The sequence below is a fragment of the Salvia splendens genome, chromosome 5, assembly GCF_004379255.2.
Source record: "Salvia splendens isolate huo1 chromosome 5, SspV2, whole genome shotgun sequence".
In the NCBI taxonomy this organism is placed as follows: Eukaryota; Viridiplantae; Streptophyta; class Magnoliopsida; order Lamiales; family Lamiaceae; genus Salvia; species Salvia splendens.
Genome location: NC_056036.1, coordinates 27,331,237 through 27,355,806, shown reverse-complemented (window position 1 = coordinate 27,355,806; position 24,570 = coordinate 27,331,237). Strand labels below are relative to the sequence as shown.

General features: G+C 46.0%; 1 non-coding gene and 2 pseudogenes across 1 annotated transcript; 2 read left to right on the top strand and 1 right to left on the bottom strand.

Moving 5' to 3' along the window:
- The first annotated feature begins 8,714 nt into the window (after nt 1-8,714).
- On the top strand, nt 8,715-8,932 carry LOC121806066. Its single transcript, XR_006051603.1, has one exon. It is a non-coding gene; the product is annotated as a small nucleolar RNA U3 (small nucleolar RNA).
- An 8,635-nt stretch (nt 8,933-17,567) lies between these two features.
- Nucleotides 17,568-19,285, top strand: LOC121805242 (annotated as a pseudogene).
- A 2,457-nt stretch (nt 19,286-21,742) lies between these two features.
- LOC121805250 lies at nt 21,743-24,248 on the bottom strand (annotated as a pseudogene).
- Between the last annotated feature and the right edge of the window lie 322 nt (nt 24,249-24,570).

Here is a 24,570-nt window from a genome sequence, read left to right as displayed (position 1 = left end):
CTTCTTCCTCGTTATTGTTTACATTTGCTTGAAATTCCAGCCTCTCCAAGTGCTCTGAAACACTTTCCAGAACACGTCCAAGCCTTCTAAAATGTTGTTGTTTGGCTTTCAACGTAGGATCAATTTGATTGTCATCAGTAGAGTCCATCCTCACAGTTCACTCGTGTATCACACAAAAATAAACCTCACAAAACACTCGTGCATATCACTCGTTGGCTTTTACCTCCCCTCAATTAATCTCACCACTCAAGCCTTTTACCACTCTTTCTTTTTTGCAAAGATAACACAAGTAAAAACAAATCAAGAACAAACAAGAACTAATAACGACCAACCAAACTTCAGCCCTTGAATGAAGGATGAAAGGAAATGGTCAAGAAAAAATATGAGGTGAAATATGTATTTGGGGTTTTTTTTTTCTTTTTTTCATTTTTTCATTTTTTTTCTTTTTTTTCAAGGATATGAAAGATAAACAATGTAAGATAAAGCTAAGGATAGATCAATACCAGTTGGCTGTTGATACCAAATGATATAGATTGGGATACGATGAAGGACCCGTTGGATATATTGATCCAAGAACCCCACGTATAAGGTTTGGCAGCAGACTCCCTTGATTGATAATCTGGTTTGATCCACTTCCAGAGCTTGGAAAACCTCGACCCGTTGGCTATATGATCAGCCAAGAACCTCGGTATAATTGAACGCCACAAGAACTTGCTCATAGTATCTTGATAAGTTCCAAACAAGTGAAAAACTCTACAAAGAGAATTCAACTCAGAAGATAAAGGCTATTTTCGTATTTGATCACTGGTGTCTTCAAATGACATGCTTACAAGCCTATTTATAGGCTAGAATGGACTCTTGAAAGTCTCACATCATTAATACAACTTAAGACACTTAAAATGACTCGTAATAAAAGAAAAGTAACTCCTAAACCTTTTGTGTAACTCTAGGACATCTAAAGTCACTTATTTAACATAAAATGTAACTAAAAAAGACCCTTCATTTTGACTACTCCAACTTGGACGAAAATGCATCATGTATCATCAATTTGGGCCACCAAAATATGATATGTAGTGCCTCCAAACTTCATGCCTTGGGTTGCCCACTAACTTGAATAATATTCACCACTTGGCCCAATGTAGAATGGTCTTGGAATTGGGTTTTTATTTCAGCAACTAAAAGCAACATGGACTCCTTTATCTTCTTAGCTCTAGATCTTGTAATTGGCCCACTTTGAAAGATCAATGAATCCATCTTCTTGTCCTTGTAGATCAACTTGGGTGTGTCTCCATCATTTGCATCTAGGGTTCATTGTATCCCACTGTTTAGGTATAAACATGTCCATCAACCGTATGATTTGCAGCTTACTGCAAACAATGATTGTATGTTCGGTCTCTTAAATGGGATTTTAGACACAATATCCTGCATCACAGAAATTTATTTCAAATGGAAATAATTTATCTGGCTTGATGCTAATGTATGCTTAGAAAAATAACTCCTGACCGGTGCATCTATTTCATAGATGATATGTTTCATTATATTGAGGATGGCGCCCTTCTTGTGCTGGAGAGTCTACCTACGGAACAGGAAGTCAAAAAGGTAGTTTTTTTAATAAATGTAGATAGTGCGTCGGGGCCGGACGTTTCTCCTCCCTATTTTTCCAAACCTGCTGGTATCTTGTTGGTACTGATGTTACTGAAGCAGTCATTGATTTTTTTAAAGGTACCCAGATGCCAAGAGGCTTGGCGGAAACCATGATCATTTTGATACCTAAAAAGAAAAATCCCACTATGTGGTAGGAGTTTAGGCCGATAAGCTTGTGCAACGTATCAAACAAAATCATCTCAAAGCTCTTGGCTATGAGGATGGTGCCCTTACTCCCTGCTCTCACTGTCCCAAACCAGAGTGGATTTATTAAAGACCGTCTCTTGAGTGATAATACTCTGTTGGCTCAGGAATTGTTCCATGAACTTTGGAATTGCAACCCTTCACCAAATCTGGCCCTTAAGCTAGATTTGGCTAAGGCTTATGACCATGTTCAATGGTCGTTCTTGTTAAAGGTGTTAAGGAAAATGGGTTTCTCGGAGATGTGGCTGGGGATGATTGAGAGATGTATAAGTATAAACCCGTGCTGGTTCTCAATACTCATAAACGGATCCCCAGCTGGATTTTTCAAATCATCACGGGGGCAGATTCCTTTCTAGAACTTTGGACCGCCTTATTTTGGGGAACAAGAAGATGAGGTACTGCACGGCTAGATATTCAATGGAAGTATCTCATCTTGCTTATGCGGATGATATTATTATCTTCACTCAAGCTAGACGGGCTTCTCTCAAACATCTCAAGGACTGCCTCAAGCATTACATGGAAGTGTCAGGGCAAAAGATTAATGAGGCAAAGAGTTGTTTCTACATTGATAAGAAGCATGTGGGATGGGCGGCGGATGTCGCTTCTATTGAAGGATTTCAGCAAGGTAGCCTCTCTTGCACTTATCTAGGAGTTCCCATTTTCCGTGGATGGAAGAAGACTAATCTGTTTATGTTTATTCAGGATAAGATCTCACATAAGATTCTTTGTTGGTGCCATAGACACCTTTCTTTTGGGGGTAGGCTCACCTTGGTTAAAAGCATTCTTGAAGCTATTTCGGTACACATTTTCCAAGTCCTTGAGCCAACAAAGGGAGCTCTCAGAATCCTGGAACAAGTCTTGGCCAGGTACTTTTGGGCTTCTTGCAACACAATGGCTAAAACCCACTGGATTAAGTGGAGGGATGTCTGCAGACCCACTTCAGAGGGAGGCCTTGGCTTACGGGGCATGGCAGACACTGTTGAATCCTATAGCTACAAGTTGTGGTGAAGATTCTAGGAGCAAAACTCATTATGGGCACAATATATGTACATGAAATATTGGTCAATCTCATCTTCTTTAAATATTTATAGGTCCAGCAGATTCAGCCCTATTTGGAGAAGGATGTTCAAGGCTGGGGTTAAATGCCAAGGCCTCATCAGATGGATGTTAGGAGAAGGCAAGATTAGATTTTGGGATGATACTTGGTTAGAATATCAGCCGATTAGTGCCTTTTGCTCAAAGGCAGGGATTCCACCGTTTGTAAGAGTGAATGAATTCTGGACAGATACTAGATGGAAGAAGGATGATGTCCTTGATCTGCTGGATGAGTGGGGTGTGCCGAGAGAGGTGACTGAGAGAATCATGAACTTACCGATTAACATGGAGGCTAAGGACATTGGCCGCTGTGCCTTGACTCCACATGGCAATTTTACCATGTCCTCGGCCTGGGAACTTATAAGAAACAAAGGAGAAAAGATGGAGGTGTATGAGTTCATTTGGGGAAAAGGCATTAGCCCTACAATATCGGTGTTTCTTTTGGAGACTCTTAGCAAACCAGATTCCCGTGGATGCAAAAGTGCAATGGAGGGGAGTGTCCCTTGCCTCAAAATGCCGCTGTTGCTCAAAACCAGATATGGAGACAAGGATGCACCTTTTTGTGAATGGTGTGAAGCAGCAACTTGTGTGTGGAAGCATTTCTTGAGATGGTTTCCACAAGCTCCGGAGTTTGACAGGGGAGGGCATAATAACCTAGAGGGTCGTTTGAGGTGGTGGCAGAGGCATATGGGCAGTAGGAATAAACACCACATATGTATCTTGATGATCCCTTGCCTGATTTTCTAGTTCCTTTGGAAAGAAAGAAATGGGTGTGTTCACCTTGAGAAGGAGTTCAAAGTGGAGAATGTTTGAAAGAGAATTGTTACTTACTTAAAGAACCTGGTCTTGGCGAGTCACCTTGGTTCGGATCAATGGGTGGAATGTGATCCGAGAGTAGACTTCATGGAAATGCATGCTAGAAAACGCAAGACGAAAAGGGTGGAGAAAGTCCTGTGGAAGCCGCCTGATTGGCATTGGATAAAACTCAACACAGATGGATGGCTCTTTTGAGGGGCATACAGGTAGAGTAGGGGGGGAGACATTGTGAGAGATCAGTTTGGGGGACGACTCACGCTCATTAAGAGCACACTCGGCGGTGCCGATTCATATTTTTCAGGCCATTGAGCCGACGGCCGACTCCCTTAAGCAACTTGATCAACAAATGGCTCGGTTTTTTTGGGGATCCACTGTAGAGAAGAAAAAGACACACTGGATCGGGTGGGACCAGATTTGCCGACCCACTAACGAGGGAGGGCTTGGTGTCCGAAAGATTAAAGAGGTGCTACGTGCTTTCAACCTCAAACTGTGGTGGCGATTTCAGGAGCAAAATTCTCTTTGGGCCAAGTATTTGATGGCCAAATACTGTGACAAGGTTTCCCCACTCACCGCGAGACCCACGGGCAGGAATAGCACTGCGTGGAAAAGACTCCTGAAGGTCCGGGCCAAAGCACAACCGCACATTCGTTGGATGGTGGGTTCGGAAGGATCTACTTCTAGGACGACATTTGGCTTGGTGACACCGCCATCAGGGAATTTTGCCTTGACGAGAGGGGCGACCCCCTTACACTTATGGCAGTTTTATCAAAGATGAAGCCTGGGATGAACCGAAACTTTAGCTCCTACATGAACAAGCCGGCCTACCGCAATGGGTTATTTCAAAAGTCCTCGCCATGCCGATCATCCCCGGGCAACCGGACATACCGAGATGGAAGCTGTCCAGCCCAGGAGACTTCTCACTTACGACAACGTGGGAGACAATCCGAACTCAAGGACCGATTATCCAGGGACTAGACGATGTATGGAAGGCGAGCCTCACCTCATCCATCTCTGTTTTCATTTGGAGGCTCCTCTCCAGCCGAATCCTTGCGGATACAAAACTTCAATGGCGGAAAATGGAATTGGCATCCAAATGCCAATGCTGCCCCCACAGGCGAGACGTCGAGTCACTTCAACACCATTTCATTCAAGGTGGGGGTGCCTCTAGCGTTTGGAGGGAATTCGACCCATGGTTCGCGGGATCGTCCCCGCCCTTCCGAATACATGAAACAATCACGGAGAGAATTGAGATATGGTCACGTAGATCTCAACAGCATGGAAAGAGACACCTCTCCCGAGCCATGCCATACCTCATTCTATGGTTCCTTTGGGTGGAGCAGAATAGAAGTCGACACCATTCGATGTAATTCAAGCCTTATAATGTGGTTTGGCAGGTGCAGATGTTTGTCCGGAACAGCATGGCCAATGAGAGTATCAAACCAAAACACTGGAAAGGGGTGCAACTCCGAATCAACGTCCCGAGCCAGGCGGACATCAGGAGGTCTAGGCCACTTGTGATGCCGATTATGTGGAACCCCCCGGACGAGCCATGGATCAAACACAACACAGATGGGGCTTATGTTGAAGAATCAGGAAAAGCCGAAGGGGGCGGAATTGTGCGAGACCATGCAGGCAAGGTTCTTGCAGCCTTCGCCACCCCACTCGTAGCCCACTCGGCTCTAGAAGCGGAGCTCTTGGCTATCCATCTTGGGTTAGAAATTGCCTCGGAATTCACACACCCAATTTGGATTGAATCAGATGTCGACCAAGCCGTCAGGCTCCTCATTGTGTCAAACTGGGGTCCGGCTCATATCTACCGAGCTATGGCGCTTTTGGCCAATCACAAGCGCCATCTTACCACCCGAGCTACCTTCATCCACAGGGAGGGGAACAAACCGGCCTTCTTGCAAAAATGGGCCTAAACAGAGACGACTTCCACCGCATGAGTGACCACTCACTACCGAGACACCTTAAAGCCATGATCCGGCTGGATGAGATAGGGGTCCCCAACTTTCGTATCCAAGAAGAAGATCAAGAGCCATCCCAACAGCCCCCTCAAAGTGACTTACCGACCCGTGCACGAGAGTGGACACCGTAGAGTAGGTAGGTGTCGAGCACCCACAGCGTGTCCTCGTCCTACTCTGTAGTGTTTATTTTCTTAATTTTGTAAAAGCTTGTAACCCATGTGAGGGGAATGATTGATCTCATTGTAACATTTTGATCCTTTTTGGCAATTTAGGGATGAGGGACCCACGAACCCTCCACAGTGAAGGTGTTTGATTAAAAATAAATAATAAAAAATTTGTACTTCAATTTTTAATTTATGAATTTTTTGTTTCAGCTATTGTGTCTTTTAAAGAGCAGGTTGAATAACAAACAGATTTGGATCCATCTGTTGAAAAGTTGATCCATTTACTTTTTATTATTCCCGGTTGGAATGAGAAAAATGCTTAGGTGTTGCATCCAGAAACTTAAAATTTTTATATAATTTCTTTAGGTTAGGGTTCAAATTATTGCTTGCCCTTATTTGTGATAGTTATATTGTTAGGTCTATTTATGTGTGTTTTCCCCCTTAAGTTATGGTTTTACGACCTTACTTGAACATGATCTTTTCTATAGGCCTATGAGGGAGGTGAGAGAAGCTCTCCCTTCTCTCTAGAATTCTTCCACTCTCCCTGCCTCCCCTTTGAGGGAGGTGAAATGTGATTGTTGCATCCGGCAAATGGTGAAGTCCGGAGGTTAGCTGCCGGAGGGGGAGGCCGCGGCTTTGGATAACACGATGCAGCCCCTCTCCTCACCGGAGTGGAAGTTTCCTTCGATTGCACGGCCTAAAACAAAAAGGGTTGGCACGCCCCACCCGGAGAAAGCTCGAAGAGCCCTCAAACGAGCCGGTCTTGAATCTGGTTCGGAGATTAGTTGGGCTAAGAAGAAGATGGTTTTTGAAATGGTTGATGAACTCGCCGAAATCCATGGTGAAAGGAATAGGTCGGCGGTAAGCGAGCAGGTCCCTATTGGGGAGATGTTGAATTCTCTTGCTCAAATGGCCAAAGAAGGGAGCGTTCCAACGAAAATGGGAACGACCGGAATGTCGCCGGCGGCTGCTGGCCGGAGTCTTGATGCTCCAAGTTTGGAGTGTGAGTTGGTCAACAAGATGGATGTTGCAAGTACATCCTCTCACGTGAAGCCTAGGTGTGAGGATGGGTTGGCATGTGATGGTGTGGTTGCATGTGACTCACCAAAGGAGGAAAAGATAAGGGACACTTTACATGGGAAAGAAAATGTTGCTCCATTTGTGGATAATAACGTTTGGAATTCAAATGTAGCACCATGTGCCATCCATCTCCCTCTCGACAATGATGGAGGCAAAGATGAACGTGGTCCCGGTGCTCGGCCGCCGGAGTCTCCGCCGGAAATGGTGGCGCCGCCGGCGAATGCTTGGAAGGAGGCTTAAGATTTCTTCTCACATGGGGGGACGGGGTCCATGGTGGGAGCTCCAAATCCACACAAGACCCATAAGGCCGAGCCAATCCCGCTTGACGCCGGCAAGGCCACACCTATGGGGTCGGTCGGAAGCTCCAAAGGTACCCCTTATCTTTCCTTTACCGATCTAGAAACGAAATATCTCTCGAAGAAACTAGGACTAGCCATTGTGGGGAAGTTCTCCAACTCACTCCCATCTTCATTCCAAATTCAAAAAAGATTAGGGTGCATGGGGCTAGTTGGAACTTACACTTGGAAATACTTGAATGCTAAGCACATACTACTCCAATTACAAGAAGTGCCTGATTATGCCAAGGTGATAAACGGTCCTAATGGTAGTCCGATTTGGTATATGAATAATCATCCGATGAGGGTGTTCAAGTGGGCACCGGATTTTGATACATTCTTCGAGTCGCCGATCGTTGCCGTGTGGTGTAATATCATGGGAATCCCAGCCCACCTTTTTGAGGAATCGGCCCTCATGGCGATCGGCAAGCTCCTAGGCAAGCCGCTACAAGCGGATCATGCCACAATCAATCAAACCCGACTATCCTTTGCTAGGATATGCATAGAGATTGATATCTCCAATCCCCCGACGGAAGAGATCATCCTAAAAATCCTAGGCAAAGAATCAAGACACAAAGTGGCATGGGATCGTATCCCATTGTTTTGCGAGAATTGTAAGCATGTTGGGCACGTCATTGATGAATGTCATGCGTTTGGAAGGAAGGGACGAGTTGGAGGCAAGGACCACCGAGCATTAACAAAGGTGTATCATCCTAGCCATGTCCCCAAGACCATCTGCCGAGAGTGGTGTCCAAATGTGGCGACTAGGGTTGGCACTTCTCCGAACATTGATCACACATAAAAGGAGAATGAAAGAGACAACCAAGAGGAGAACAAGAAGGGAAAAATGGATACCGATCCATTGGGCTCAAGAGCGTCCTTTGGGAGTCAACCAAGTGTGGATGAAGATGGGTTCCAATTGGTGTCGCGGAAACGGTAAGGAAAGGCTCGTATGGGAGGAACGCACTTCAAAGCTCAACACATTGATTATTGGCGCTCAAAAGATAATGTGGCCACAGTTTCATTTGATAGAGATGAACCTAGAGCAAACGAGTCGAGAAATTGCTCAATGAGTGTCTCATGCGGGCTCCCTGACCGGGAGAAGGAAGGTTTCATCGAGAAACTTGATCCGGGAGGGACTGTCCATCGCGGGGGTATCCCTATTGCGGGTCTCAATTGAGGGATGGAGTTATGTTTTGTGATGGGAAGGTTCCATCATTTTAATTGTAATAGGTTTGCCAAGAGTACATTGATGACCACTCTAGTCGATAGGGAGGCCCTTGTTGTACTCTAATTGGTTGTTGCGAGTCGTCACTTTTGGGCGATTCGATGTTTTGGTTGTTCGTTGCAATTGAATTTGGTAATGCACAGGTGTGGGTCCGCCTTAACCCTCCACCCTCGTGGTGCCTTTGAGCTAAAAAAAAGGATCTGTTCTATAGGCTCGTACCTCTGTATCCTTGATTTCTAAGGAGACAGGAAACCATGTCTGGTGGATGAACCATGGCTGCCTGGCTAGAGCGTGACTAACAGCCCCTCGGGTTGGGTTTCCAACTCGTGATGCAGTAGATGATCTTTCTTGACTTGACTTTGGTGGAGTCAGGATGGCTAGGTAGTTGTCTGACAGACTCTAAATCCCCTTTAAGTTATGGTTTTGCATCGTGTGCTCATTGTATCCCACTTTTTGGGTGTAAACATGTTCCTCAACCGTATGATTTACAGCTTACTGGAAACAATGATTGCATGTTTGCATCATAGAAACTCCCTCAGTACAATTGGGAATTCTAGTGAGAGAAGCTCCTCCTTCTCTCTAAACACTCCACCCTATTGAACCACGTTTTGCTTTCCGCCGCCGGTCATCCCCACCATCCCCACGGTTTTTCATCTTTGTCGGACGTTTGAACCACTCGTCGGCACTTCACTAACGCTAACACACCACCGCGAACACCCCCGCCCAAACGATTCCCGACAGCGCGTCATTCCGCTCGTCCCCTCATTGCTGGTCGAGGTCTACGAGCCGACTACATCTGAACCCTTTGTGCCCTGATTCGGTCCGGCTCACACTTGTCCGGTCATGCCGGTTCCGTCACCTTCTCCCTCACTCCCCCCGCCTGACCCCGAGGAGGCGAGGACCATCCTGGACAATCAGATGGTTTTCAGCTCGGCCGAAGACACACCTACGAGACTTCCGGCCAAAGGCATGACGTTGAAATGTAAGAAAAACTGGCTTAAGGCAAGGAAAAGCACCCCGGCGCCCCCTTCCAAAGGAGATGGTCGGAAGAGGTTTATCCCATCTCCCTTGCCGGAGGATAAGCAACTTCGGGAGAAACTCACCTTTGGATCGGAGGGCTCCTCCCACCTCGAGAACCCGATATGTAAGGAGCTAAGTTTTCCGGTGACCACAACCCTTGAAGTGGACGAGCCCTCCATGGCCCCTAACGATGAAAATCCGGCCAACCTTGTGAGCATTGAAGAGGAGTCCGTTGAGGCCAGCTCCGATCCGTATAATGTCAAGTTCGAGCCTACCCTAAGACCGCATGCAACTTCCGGCAAGGTCAACGGCGACGGAAAGGTTGAGTCGATCAAAGACATCATGTTTTACAGTCCCCAACCCAATGAGGGTACCGATTGTGTGGCACATGGCGTCTTGGGCGTTGAAAAAGTAGTTTTGCCCGAAAGGAAAGTGGAGACAAATCCACTTTTGGAAAGGCGTTTGGTCACTTACCCCATCCATGAGTCACGTAATTCCTTGACCGTTAAGCCACATGTGCAGCCAAAAAAGGACGATCTTATCCGGCTAGTGTCCCTAGATGTGGCGGAAAGGCTCGACGTGATGGACGTGCAACCCCTACTGGCCGGCGATCCGCCGGAGGAAAGGAATGTGGCGGAGGTTCGCCATCCCCTTTGGCCACGAAAGGGTGATTCAAGCATGCCGACTCCTACGTCTCACCATGCCCCGTCGCTCGAAGACTTCCCCCCTCTTGAGAGGGGAAGGACCCGACGACTTCGCGAGACCTTTGAGACAACTTCGGTAGTGGCTAAGTCCGGGGGAACCGATCCAGGTCCCGCCTGGCCCGCAAAAGGTAATATCATCAAGGAGATCGCCTCGTCGTTGAACCCGAACCCCAAAGTCACAGTCCAATCGCAAGGGCACGAGAGCCACTCGGCGGATGCCTCGGGCTTGAAACGACCGACCCCAATCAAAATGACCGGCGGGCCCAACATCAATATCACCCTAGGGGGGATGCGAACTCGATGCCGAACCCCATGCACCAACATGGGGATTTGGGGGGAGCGAAGCCGAAGTCCCTAGCCGATTTGGTTAGGGGGAAGTCGAGTTCCGATGGGCCGCAGGGTTTCATCCCCGAGAGAATTCAAAGCATTGGAATGGCAACCTCCTCCAATGGCATTCCGACCATCTATTTCTCCGGGGCCGAGACACAAAAATTGGCGACGTCTCTTGGTCATGCCATCGTCGGTAAGTTTTCCCATTCCATCCCGGCTTCCTTTCAAATTCAAAAAGCACTTGATAATATCAAGTTTTGCCGTGGATTTACATGGACCTACATTAATGCGAAACATATTCTTGTTCAATTTGAGGGCATTGCGGACTATGCACGATTGCTTAGCGGCGCCAAAGGGACTCCGGTTTGGTATATCGACCGGCACCCGATGAGAGTGTTCAAATGGTCTACGGATTTTGATGCTTATTGCGAGTCCCTCATTGCGTCAATCTGGTGTAACCTAATCGGCCTCCCAATCCATTTTTATGACCATTCGGAGTTGTGCGCTATTGGCAAACTCCTAGGGACTCCAATCCAAGTCGATCGAGCCACAAGCAACAGGACCCGTCTTTCGTTCGCCCGAATATGTGTGGAAATTGATATATCAAATCCACCACCCGAGGAGATCATTCTTGACATATGTGAGCGTGAGACGGTGCAGCAAGTTAAGTGGGACAAGATCCCATCATATTGCCGGGAGTGTAAACACGTGGGCCACATGAGCGACTTGTGCTATGCAATAGCAAGGACGGAGAGGCCACCGAAGAAGAATTATAACACCCTTGCACAAAACCAATCGCACCACGGAGGCCAAAGTGACAAAGGAAAACACGAACAACCGAAGCAAACGTCCACTACAAACGAGTGGAAAAACCAAGGCCGGCACAAAGGGCCGAAGGGCCAACCAAAGGCGGGGCACGGGACTAAGGAAGCTGACCCGAGGGAGTGGCCAGGGCCGGACATCATGGGTGACCTCAGTGGTACACAAGATGAGGTCACGAAAGTGTGCATGCCGCTTGAAGGTGAGAGCTATTTCGGCAGAGAGAACCATAACCGAGCCGTAGGCGTGATAACGTGCTCCACTCCTCTTGGGGGAGAAGTAAATGGCCTTTCGAGGGGATTCACACTGAACCGACGTGGAGCCTTCACAAGTTGGCGGGGAGGGGCACAAGGCTCGATGAGATTCTCCTCGGCTAGGGGTCGAGGGCCTCATGCGCCGAGGAACGTGCAAAGCTCCAACCAAAGCTATTCTCTCATGGAGAATGAAGACTTCGCAATGAATGATAGTGGGTATGAAGAAGGGGGAGAAGCTAAGAGAGGCCATCAGAACGATAATGACGACCTCCGGGAGGATCCCATGATCATGTATGTGGAGGTTACTCCAAGCGAGGGACATCTTCAAATGGTGGAATTTCAGGGGGGCCCTTCACGGTCACCGGGTACGATCCTCCCCTGTTAATTATGTCTGTCAATTTCATGTTTTGGAACATTAGGGGGGTCGTGAACGCGCCTACCCAAAACGTCTTTAAAAGATTAATCAAATCTCATAATATTCACTTTCTTGCAATAATGGAACCGCTTACAACTCCCAATCCGGAGAAATTTTCCAAGGCCTTGGGGCTGGTACAAGGCTCGAACTTAAATGGGAAGATTTAGGTGTTTGTCGAAGAGGGGGCCAGCTTCGTGGCCGAGAGAGACTCGGATCAAGCCCTACATGGCCGATACGGGTCACCCCGCCTTGCAAGACATGTTTGCGTCTCGGCGGTCTACGCGAAATGCACCAGGTCCGAAAGGTTGTCCTTATGGGACAAGATGAGAGAGTATTCGACCCTCATGGAGGGGACACCTTGGATGATTGGGGGGACTTTAATACCATCCTCTGCCCGCAAGACAAAGTTGGGAGCGACACAAATCGACAGTCCAAAATGGTGGACTTTGCGGAAGCCATTGAAGATTGTGGATTCTTGACTCGGCCTTCGATGGGTCAAATTTCACGTGTGCCAAGAACGGCCTGTTTGAAAGGTTGGACAGAGTCCTAGTGAACGAGTCCTGGGCTCAGAGTTTGGAAATTACTCGGGTAACAAACCTACCACGGGTCTCATCCGATCATGGGCCGGTGTTGGTTAGATGCAAAGCGACGAGCAACCACGTGGGGGGCCGGCCGTTCAGGTTCCAAAATATGTGGATCAGGCACGAAGGCTTTAAGGAGCTTGTACGTGGAGATTGGAATCAGCCGACGGAGTCTGGGGGGCTACTCAACCTCCAAATCAAACATGCTCGGTTAAAGAAAACTCTTAAGGAGTGGAACAAGGAGACTTTCGGGAATATCCATTCCAATCTCAGGGACTCGGAGGAGAAGATTGCGATGGCCCAAGCCGCCTTTGAAGAAAGGCCTTCCCCCGAAAATAGGGCAGAGATCAACAGACTTATCACCGAGTACATCCATCTTCTTAAAATGGAAGAGGACTTCTGGCGCCAAAAGGCTACACTAAGAGGGCTAGCGGAGGGCGATAAGAATACCAAATTCTACCAAAGCTGGGTCAAGCAGAAAAGGATCCGAATGCGTATTCACAAGATTAATGCTGGAGGCTGAGAGATATTGGACGAGGAAGAGATCAGAAATTCAGCGGTCGAGTTCTTCCAAAGCCTCCTCGCCCCGGGACCCCTCAGCTCTTGGAGCCAGACCTTAGTTTACTTCAACAACTCCTACCCTCCCTGGAGGTAATGGCACTTCCCGACCCCCCGAATGATGAGGAAGTTAAGAGGGCCGCCTTCGACATCTCCGAGGATAGTGCACCAGGAACGGATGGCTTCACAGCCTTATTCTACCAAGCTTGTTGGGAGACGGTCGGGGCGGACGTGGTAGCAGCAATCAGACAATTCTTTGGAAGGGCTTTCCTCCCCCGAAGCGTTACGGCTACAAGTATTGTTCTTATTCCCAAGAAGCCAGCGCCAGAATCATGGGGAGATTACCGCCCAATCAGCCTGTGCAATGTCATCAACAAGATCATCACGGAGATCCTTTCGAAGAGACTAACTCCCCTCCTCCCTTTGGTTATCTCCCCAAACCAGAGTGGATTCGTTAAGGGACGACTCCTCAATGACAACGTCTTACTTGCACAAGAGATGTTCCATGAGCTCTCGAGAAGTGCTTCGGCCCCCAACGTCGCGGTCAAGATTGATATGGCCAAGGCTTACGACCAGGTCCAATGGCCATTCCTTACAAGTCGAAGTGCTACACCGAATGGGATTTCCGGCCTCATGGATTTCTATGATTGAAAGATCCATGGGCTCGTGTTGGTTCTCGGTGTTGATCAACGGGATCCCTTCGGGTTTTTTCAAATCCTCTCGCGGCCTTCGACAGGGAGATCCAATTTCACCGGCCCTTTTCATTATTGTCGCTGACTATCTTTCTAGGGAGCTAGATAAGCTTATTTTGGGAAAGAAGGAGATGATCTTTAAGGACACCCGCCACTGCCTCGAGATAAGCCACCTTGCCTACGCCAATGACATTGAGATTTTCACTCAAGCGGCAGCGGGCCCCCTCCGGCGCCTCCGAATGTGTCTGGATGATTATGCGGGGGTCTCAGGACAGCAGATCAACTTAGCAAAAAGCAATTTCTACATCGCCGAAAGACATGAGGGTTGCGCCAACATGGTCCAAGTTGAAGGAGGCTTTGCGCGAGGTACGTTCCCCATTCTGTACTTAGGGGTCCCTATTTACCGTGGTGTTAAGCGTACGGATATGTTCATGTTCCTATAGGGAAAAGATAGCCGCAAGAATCTCGAGTTGGGCTCATCGGCACTTCTCGTTTGGAGGAAGGCTTACACTCATCCAAAGCACACTAGAGGCAGTGCCGATTCACATTTTCCAGGCTATCGAGCCAACCCGTGGGGCTCTCAAGCAAATGGCCCATTTCTTCTGGGGTTCTTCAAATGATAGGAAAAAGACACATTGGATTAAGTGGGATCAAATTTGTCTTCCCACATCCGAAGGGGGACTCGACATCCGGAACTCCAAAGAAGTTATCTGGGCCTTCAATATCAAGCTATGGTGGCGTTTCCGGGAGCAGAATTCGCTTTGGGCAAGGTACATGAAGGCCAAGTATTGTAGCAAAATATCCCCCCTTCACAGCCCAACATGGAAAAGACTTTTGAAAGTAAGAAGCCAAGCAAATCCTTATATTAGATGGGTGATTGGACAGGGAGGAGCCTGCTTTTGGGACGACATTTGGATTGGCTCTTCTGCCTTGAGGGAGTTGTGCCTCGATGAGAGGGGTGCCCCATCCTCCACGGTCTCGGAGTTTATTAGGGATGGGGCATGGGATGTGGCCAAGCTACATCTACTCCACGACCAGGCCGGACTGCCACAGGAAGCTATCTCACAAATCCTCGACACTCCAATCTTTTTGGAGGGGCCGGATGTCCCAAGATGGACCCTATCTCGCTTTGGGGAGTTCTCACTAGCAACAATGTGGGAAACTATTCACACACGGAGACCGAGAATCCAGGGGCTCGATGACATATGGGGGGCTGGACTTACTAAATCCATTGCAATCTTTATTTGGTGCCTCTTGTTGAACCGTATCCTGGTGGACTCCAAGCTCCAGTGGAGGAATATCGAGCTGGCGTCTAAATGCCAATGCTGCCCACGGAGACCTAGTTCTGAGTCTCTCCAACACCTTTTCATCCGAGGCTGGGGAGCAACGAGTGTTTGGAGAGAGTTCGACGGGTGGTTTGAGGGGTCGCCCCACCCCTCCGGCTAAACGACACCATCCCATACAGGATTACAGCGTGGTCACTACGGATCCAACAACAAGATAGGAAACACCTCTGCTTCCTCATTCCTTATCTCATTCTGTGGTTCCTCTGGGCAGAGAGAAATAGGAGCTGGCATGAACAAGTTCAGTTTAAACCATTCAACGTGGTCTGGGAAGTCCAAATGTTCCTTCACAACAATATGGCCAACGGACATATCAAGCCAAAACAGTGAAGAGAAGTGAAGCTTAGAATGAGCATCCTGAACCAACCTGAGACAGGGGGCCCGAGACCGTTTGTCATGCCGATCAAATGGCAACCCCCGGATCGGCCGTGGATCAAGCTAAATACGGATGGTGCGTATAGGGCAGCAACGGACAATGGAGGAGGGGGGTGTTATTCGGGATGATTCTGGGAAGTTGCTGCTGGCCTTTGCAACCCCCCTCGTCGCCCATTCTGCACTGGAGGCCGAGCTCTTGGGCTTGTACCATGGGTTGGTGGTAGCTAAGGAGTTTAATCAACCTATCTGGATTGAATTGGACTCGGAACAAGCTATCATTAACGGCAACACTTGGGGCCCGGCACATGTTTGCCGAGCTATGGCCCGCCTCCGCGCCTTCAAGCGAGAGCATACCACCCGAGCCACCTTCATTCACCGAGAGGGCAACAAGGCGGCCGACCTGCTCGCCAAGATGGGCATTGAACAGGATTCCCCCAATCGTTTGACCACCCACAATGCCCCGAGGACGCTCAAGGCCATTCTTCGAATGGACGAGATGGGGATCCCCAACATTCGAGTCCGGAATGAAGACAATGAGTAGTAAAATCGTCGAGAAAGGAAGGAGCAATCAAGAGCTCACCGGATGCTAGAGAGTACGATGGTGTCGGGCTATCCCTGGCATGTCCCCCTCTTACTCTTATAGCGTACTTGTTCTAGCGGTTTTTGTAAATGTTGTTGGTTTCCCTAGACATAGATGGATCGACCTACTTGTAATCCCTCGAATGTAACTTCTTTGGTTTTGCAATATAGGGATGAGGGACCCACGAACCCTCCACCGTGAAGGTGTTTGATAAAAAAATGGTTGCATCATAGAAATTTGTTACAAATGGAAACAATTTTATCCGGCTATGATGCTAATGTATGCTTAGAAAAATAACTCTTCACATGTGCATCTGTTTTGCAAGTCAGTTTGGTGTCTTTTGATCATTTCATTATAATTTTATCGTTCTTCTGTTTTTTTAGGATCATTTTTCTAGTTAGTTAATATGCTCTCGTTGAAGAAATTGTCAGTTTTCTATGTGTGGTTTCCTTCTCTACCTAAATATTTTATAGATTTAGCAACGTTAGCATGGTATTGTTCTGTGTTAGTAATTCTTTCTCCTATATTTACAAGTTTATGGATTCAATAATCTGCTTGTTTTGAATTTTCCTTTTCCTCTTAAGATGTAGTACCTTTATCAATTCTTTTGCCATTGTTGAACTTGGAAAAATTTATCATGTATATTTGAAGCAAAATAGTATATGAGGTGTAGATTAGTCCTCATATGTCTTTTTCTTTTTAATTGATATTCTCTTCATATACTGCTTTGCTTATTGGTCTTTTCTAAAAATGCTAGATAATACTACTATAGTATTAATATTGTCTTTGGTTCTTCCATGATAGAATATTAAACTTATTGAGATGCTTTTGTATGAAATGCATTAAAAAATATGGCCACCCATTCAAAATTGTTATCTTGCTAATGATAAAATCGGGTACTTCAAATGGATTGCCAAAATTTCATAGCCGTAGTTTTGTCTCTTAATATATTTCATTCAAAATTTGCTTTTCATGTACACTTAATTTTTTGAAGATCCTTCACCTCCATTGCAGCAAAAAAGGCGATTTCGTCGCCTTGGCGGCCCCACACTCCGGTCTGACATCATGTGAGGGGTTCAATCAGGGTACGCAGTATGCCGTTAAGGGGAAGGCCTTAACCCACTTGCTGCCAGAAGCCCATCTCCAAGGCCTCACACTTGTGCCTGAGAGATGGAAGCAACTATACGACAGCAGTGGGATTCGAACCCAGGCTCATTGCAGCAAGATCTGCCCCTCCGTTGCCAACTGCGCTACGCCCCTGCGGGCGATCCTTCACCTCCATGTTTTATGGGAAGAAAGGTTTTATGTCGCCACATGCTCGATGAATTGACTCTCTTCCCTGATTGGTAAAAATCTGAGCTGTATGATCAGAAGAGATATTACGTCGCAATGTCGGCGCCGATTAAACAACTGCTCCATCCATCACCACTTCTCCACCAAAATCTCATCGTCCTTCTCCAATCATGCCATCACATCCCTCAAACCGCTCGAATTCATTGTTTGATGGTGAAGACTGGTCTCGACCGAATCCCATTCCCACTGAGCAAGCTTCTCGCTCACGTCTCTACGCAGGATATTAATTACGCAAACTCCATCTTCAAACAGATAAAAAAGCCCCAATCTTTACATGTTCAACACCATGCTCCGCGGCCATTCTATCAGCCCCGATCCCGAAAATTCCCTCCTTTTGTTTAATCGCGTGAGGGCTGAGAATCGCAGCTTCGATTTCGATCAATTTACATTCATTTCAGTTCTAAAATCTTGCACCAATTTATTGGAGATTCAGGCTGGGATTGGAGTTCATACCGACGTCTTGAAATCTAGATTCGGTTCGGTTTTGAATGTGATGAATGCTCTTCTGCACTTTTATTGTGTTTGTGGCATGATTGAAGATGTGCGCCAAGTGTTTGATGAATTGCGTCTAAGAAAAGACCTGGTTTCTTGGAATACTTTAATGGGGGGGTATCTTTGCGTGAAGGAATATTCTTTGGTTTTGGAGTTATTTAAACTATTGTGCAGAGATAGGTTTGGTGTTGGTGTGAGTGTCACTACTATTTTCAGTGTTGTTTCAGTTGTGGGGCATTTGTTGAATGAATCATTGGGAGAAACTATACATGTGTTTTGCTTCAAGCTTGGTTTCTTGTCGAATTTAAACGTGGTTGCTGCTTTGATTTCCATGTGTGGGAAGCACGGCCGCGTGCAAGCTGCGCGTCAAATTTTTGATGAAAATGATATTAAAAGAGATGTTGTGTTGTGGAACTGTTTAATTGATGGATATGCAAGAACTAGTCTTCTTGAAGAAGCAATGGAGTTGTTGAGATTGATGAAGGATCACGGCGTACGGCCTAATTCTTCTATGGTGGCGGGGTTTCTCTCTGCTTGCTCTGCCTCGGGGGCTCTTGGGATAAGTGAATATGTGCGTGGTTATGTTGAGGAGGAGCAGTTGCCGATGGATGCGGTTCTTGGCACAGCAATAGTAGACATGTATGCAAAAAGTGGGCTTCTCGATAAGGTGGTCGATGTTTTCAACCAGTTGGAGATTAAGGATGTCAAGAGCTGGACAGCTATGATCTCGGGTTGTGGAGTGCACGGGCAAGCAAATCACGCAGTCAAACTTTTTCGTAGGATGGAGGAGGAGGGTGTTGAGCCGAATGAGGTGACGTTTCTGACGGTTATGAATGCTTGTAGCCATGGAGGCTTGATGAGAGAAGGGTTGAGCTGTTTCGGGAAGATGGTGAATGTTTATCGGTTAAAACCGAAATCGAGCACTATGGATGCATGATTGATCTCTTGGGCCGTGCTGGCTTGCTGGAGGAAGCGTACGAGCTGATCAAAGGATTGCTGGTCGAGAGGGACGCCACTGCTTGGCGCGCATTGCTTGGAGCGTGTAGAATGTACGGAAATGTCAAGCTGGCCAAGCGCGTGAAGGAAGAGCTCGAAGGGATCTGTGAAAATCACGTGGCCGATTCACTCAGCCTTGCTGGTGCTTATGTTGCTGCTGGAATGGTAGCAGATCAAAGATAAGAAGTAGAGACTGCTAGGAAGGGCGCTGGATATAGCAAAATTGATCTACCATTTTGATTTTAGTTTTTATTAATGGTAATTTCAAAAGTTCAATATCTTAGAAATTGCTATCTTTTACAATACAGTAATCACAAACTTAGAAAAAAATCTGTACTTCAAATTTTAATTAATAATTTTTTTGTTTCAGCCATTGTGTCTTTTAAAGAGCAGGTTAAATCACAAACAGAATTGGATCCATCTGTTGAGAAGTTGATCCATTTACTTTGTGTTATTCACGTCTGAAATGAGAAAAATGTTCAGGTGTTGCATCCAGAAACTTCAAATGTTTACACAACTTCTTTGTTGTTATCGACTACTTGGACTACTGAACTTAGCCCAAGCATGGGTGTGTTGAACAAGCCCTGCAAGAAGTTATTGATAGTGTCACCCACATTGCTGCGATAGCATCGAAGTTTCCTAAAGAGAGTGTTGTGCTTTGCCTTTCAGGTCAGAAACTTTTATAGTATGATACAATCATTACCTTGAAAATTTATTTGAATTTATTTGATTGGCTAAGTAGTCATTTCTCACAGTATTAACTTTTACATGTAGTTCTGAGATGCAAATGCTCATATTTTTCTCTGATGTTCGTTGAAATTAAATTAATAAGTTTTTGGTTATTTCTTACATATGCTAGTTGTTACTTGATAGTTATCACTCTAAGAGTAGTTGTCACAAACACTCATACTCAGCCATGAAGTGTCTTTGCACTTTTTGTCAATCTATGGGCCTTGGTTTTATGTTGGAGAGGTTAATTCCTTTTTCATCTGCATTTATTTTTGCATAGATCCGTGCTACTGGCTAATGTTTTTGAAGGAGTTTACAGGGCGAGTGACCCATTCCTATTGTTTATTTTACATTTTTTCCTTAGTTAATGTTCTTGATTTTGGTTAATTTTACTTTTACATGGCCCCACTTCAAAGTGATGCTTAAGCATGAAAGCTAATGATTCTAATGCCTTAGTATGCGGCCTGTGGTGTCACATCGAATGAGATTTCCATGTGCCCTGCACAGATGCGCCTTACTAACCTGCTATTCGTATTTGGATGCATAGGGATTAGAGTATATAATTAATTCTACATTTAAACTAATTGGTGTCCTTCATAAGTTTGTTGGTCCTGGTGATACATTTTTTAAACTCGGCTTCCATATCTTGGTATGTGTTGGTGGGGGGAGGGGGGTTATTAAGAACAAATGAAGGATGTAAATCAAGAGTTGGAGAGGTAGAATCCTACGAGTTTGATAACAACTATCCTATGCTCAACTAAAGTCCAAATTATGCCGACAAAGGGTCTCAAGGGTTATTAAGCTATCATTAAGGTAAAACTATATCTTCTCTCGAAGCATACAATTTGTAGATTGCTACCTAGAACCAAAGTGTCCTTCCTAGAACTAAGGCAACAACTCCTAATAGCTCATAAGATACTTAGCTTCATTCAAAGGCTCAAATCTCCTGATTATATTGGCAAAGATTTCAATTTATTTTCTTTCAAATTAAACTACTCATCTCTCATTATTGTAGTAGAATCCACATGCATTTATAAGGTGATCAGTCAAATAACTGTATAAGCACAAAAGGAATCAAAATAACTACATGAGCCAAAGCATAGGAAGAACTCTACGAATCATTGTATCTCCCTCGTAGAACTCTACGAAGTGTTTAGCTATTCATGTTCGTCACGAAAGTAATATAACAAAAGGAATGAAACATCATGAAAACGAAACTAACTACACCCTTGAGTTGGGGAATCTTGATTGGAAGCTCCTTCTTCAACCTAGGAATGGATTGGGGAAGTTCAATCTTGAATCCTTGCTCTCAAAGTTGTTTTTCATGATGGAAGCTCCTTCAACTTTCTCTCTCTTGAATCCCTGCTCTCAAACTTAGGGCCGCTCCATGTTTCTGGACAGCACGCAGTCTTCGTAAAATGGGCATAATGTTTTCTACAGAACTCCGATTGAGACGTACAAGATACACACGCGAAGCTCTCTCAAAGACGAAGAGAATGATATGCATTATAAACAAATTGGGATTCAAAATCCCCATAAAAAGATTCTTCGGCCAAGGATGTTGCACATCCACATATTTTGTACCTTTTTCTACACATTCTTCATAAAATGGTCAAAATACCAACATAATAGAAAAGTAGATATTAACATGCCTAATAATACACTAAATGTGATTGGATTCATATAAAACTACCTTCTAAAACCATTCAAAATCCAAGTATATCACTAGGGTTGATAACTCATCTATAGATGGAAATCTATGAACAAGAATGTCATTTTTGTCATAGAATTTCATGTATAGATGAGTTATCAACCCTACCAAATATGCTTTTTTTAGGTACATTTTCCCTGCAAAAGGAGAGGGAAAAACTTGGATTCAAAATATCATAGTCCATCCAAAACTAAACTGGCAGTTGATGAAATAATCATAATGTGAATTTTGATAACAAAAAGTAAGGGAAATGACGTTCAAACATTCTTGTTCTTCTTCATATTTGAAGGCGACCATCGTCCCTTCTTCCTCAAGCTTCCTCACAAGGCGCTTCCTCCTCAGCCTGATTTTCTTGGCCAGCTTCATCTTGATCCTCTGCTGCTCCACTTTTTTTAACACCATTTCGTGGGTCCCTCATCCCTCGATATCATCAGCCAAAATAATTACCCAAAAGCACAGTCCAAACCGGACTTGCAGGATCACAGAGACAGAGTATCAAGGTGTCCCTCCACATCAAGAAGGATAACGTCCTACTCTTGTCCATCACTCAACACCCCTAACTAATTACAATACTCAAAAAATGAATTATCCACGAAACTGGAGGTTCGGGACCCCCAGGTGTTCCATCCGAACCATAGCCATGACTAGGTGCGTTGCTGATTGTTGGTCAAAGATCTCGAGTTGTGCCGTGTTGCACCCCTGTTGTGCCAAGTGAGTTGCCACTTTGTTACCTTCAATTGCAATGTATGAGATTTTAGTATTCCTAGCCTTTAGCTTGTTTTTTATTTCTGTGAGTTGATGCCGCATCATGGCTGCACCATACCGCCTCGCAGTTAACATTTGAGCGATTCCTTGTTCCCCAATTTCAAGCCAAATTTGTTGCCCTCTTTCCATTGCCATGTTTAACCCAATGGACACCGCTTGTAGAGTTGCATCCATCCGAGAGCTTGCCACAACTTTTGCTTTGAATCCGCAGATAAGGTTCCCACCGTCATCTCTGAGTGTGCCTCCTGCCCCTGCTTCCCCATTGCTCCAAACTCCATCAACGTTTAGTTTGAGCCAACCCGTGTCAGGAGGAATCCACCTGATCAGTTTGATTTACTTTCTTGGTTTCTCCTTCCAAGCAGTAGTATAAGTTTGTCGCTAAGAGCGCAACCATTCCATTGAGCTTTTCCGAGTTTTCCGGCCGTGATGAGCTGCTGCAGATATTGTTGTATTCGGTTGATCACCGTTTCTGCTGTGAAGAGAGTCCCACGGTGGATCTTGTTGTTTCGTTCCGACCATATAAACTAAAGGGCCAAACAGGGGATCACCGAGCTTGCATGTGGTTTGTCTGATCTATTCAGCCATCTATTCCAGAATTTGATTCTCTTCTCCAGATCGTTGGTTGCTCTGTTCCATGATGGCAGGCTTGGGAACCAACCAGCACATATACCCCATACTTGCCTCGCCACCTCTCCGTGTAAGAAAAGAATTTCTCTTGTCTCTACCTCCAGTGCATAACAACACCTGCATTTGGAAGCAATACTGATTTTCCTCCATTGGAGTTTCGCGTCAACCGGAATTCGGTTAGCCAGGAGCCTCCGGTTGAAGATGGAGATTGACGGGAGAATGCATTCATTCCAAATTAACTTGAGGACTTGTAGGGAGGGCCTCCGGCCTCTGCATATTTCCCATGCTGAGCTTGTGGAGAAATTTTGCGTGGGGAGATTGGGTCCACCGTAGTGTATCCTTGCCACTTGAGACAATTGGAACCTTGACGATGTCCGCTGCAACTCCCATCGGCACCCCTAGCGGTTCAAGAATACTCCGTACCAGAGGATGATTCCATTCCCCATTCCTCCAGAATTCCTTGATTTTCCTAACCCCCGGGTTGCACATCTCGCTAATCGGTATGTCCCCCCACCAGATGTCCTCCCAGAAATTAATTTCACCCTCTCCTACCGACCATCTGACATGGTTGTGAATTTTGTTTCCAGCCCTCACCATTTGCTTCCATGCAATACTTTGGTTCGTCAAATGAGGGACTTTTGAGGGGGCTGCATTGCGGCAATATTTCTGTAACATAAATGCAGCCCAGAGCAAATCTTTCTCTCTAAATCGTATCCAAAGTTTCATTCCGAAGGCCTCAACCATCTCCCCGAACTTCCGAATGCCAAGGCCTCCTTCTTCTGTGGGGAGGCAAATGTGCTCCCAACTAATCCAGTGTGTCGCTCTTTTCTCGTGAGATGTCCCCCAGAAGAACCTCGCGAGTAGACCCTCCATTTGTTTCAAGGCCTCTTTTGTGGGTTCGAGGACTTGGAATACATGTAGAGGGATAGATCCGAGAGTGCTTTTGATTAGCAGAAGTCTTCCACCGAATGATAAGTGTTTGTGTGACCAGGTGTGGATGCGGGCAGAGATTTTATCTCTGAGGAACATAAACATATCGGTTTTCTTTTTTCCCTCTGATGCTCCACTTCTTGAACCTTTGACTGCAAAGGGAGGTTCTCAACGGGAGTGCTTCTCTTTCCCACCTGAAGCAGAGACAGGAGACTCTGAGGCAGTGGATTCTGTTCCATCGACATCAGAGGCGGCCTTAACCATCAATGCACCCCTGTTGTTGAGAAAAAAGGGTGCTTGATTCCAGCCTCCCACAAAGGATCTTTGATGCATAGCAATGGCATTGTGGGTCAACCTGATGCAAGGGTTAGCAGAAATTCTGGAAGTTGAGGGTGAAGTGAGACACACGGAGGAGAGGGGAGAAGTGAATAGAAGAGCCATTCCACCAATGTGGATAAGCCTCTCTCTACCAAATATGCTTTAAGTGTATAAGTGTAACAGTATGTGTCTTTAGGCCTAAAGTAAGAGAGAAATACCTGTACGAAATTTCCTAGAAGCATAAGACTATTTTTTTTTAATCAAAAGCACCACTAGGGTGGAGGGTTCAGGCGGACCCACACCTGTGCATTACTAAGGACAATTGCAACGAACAACCAGGAACACCGAGCCGCCCAAAAGTGACGGCTCGCTAAAACCAATTAGAGTACAACGAGGGCCTCCCTACCAACTAGAGTGGTCATCAATGTACTCTTCACTATTCTAT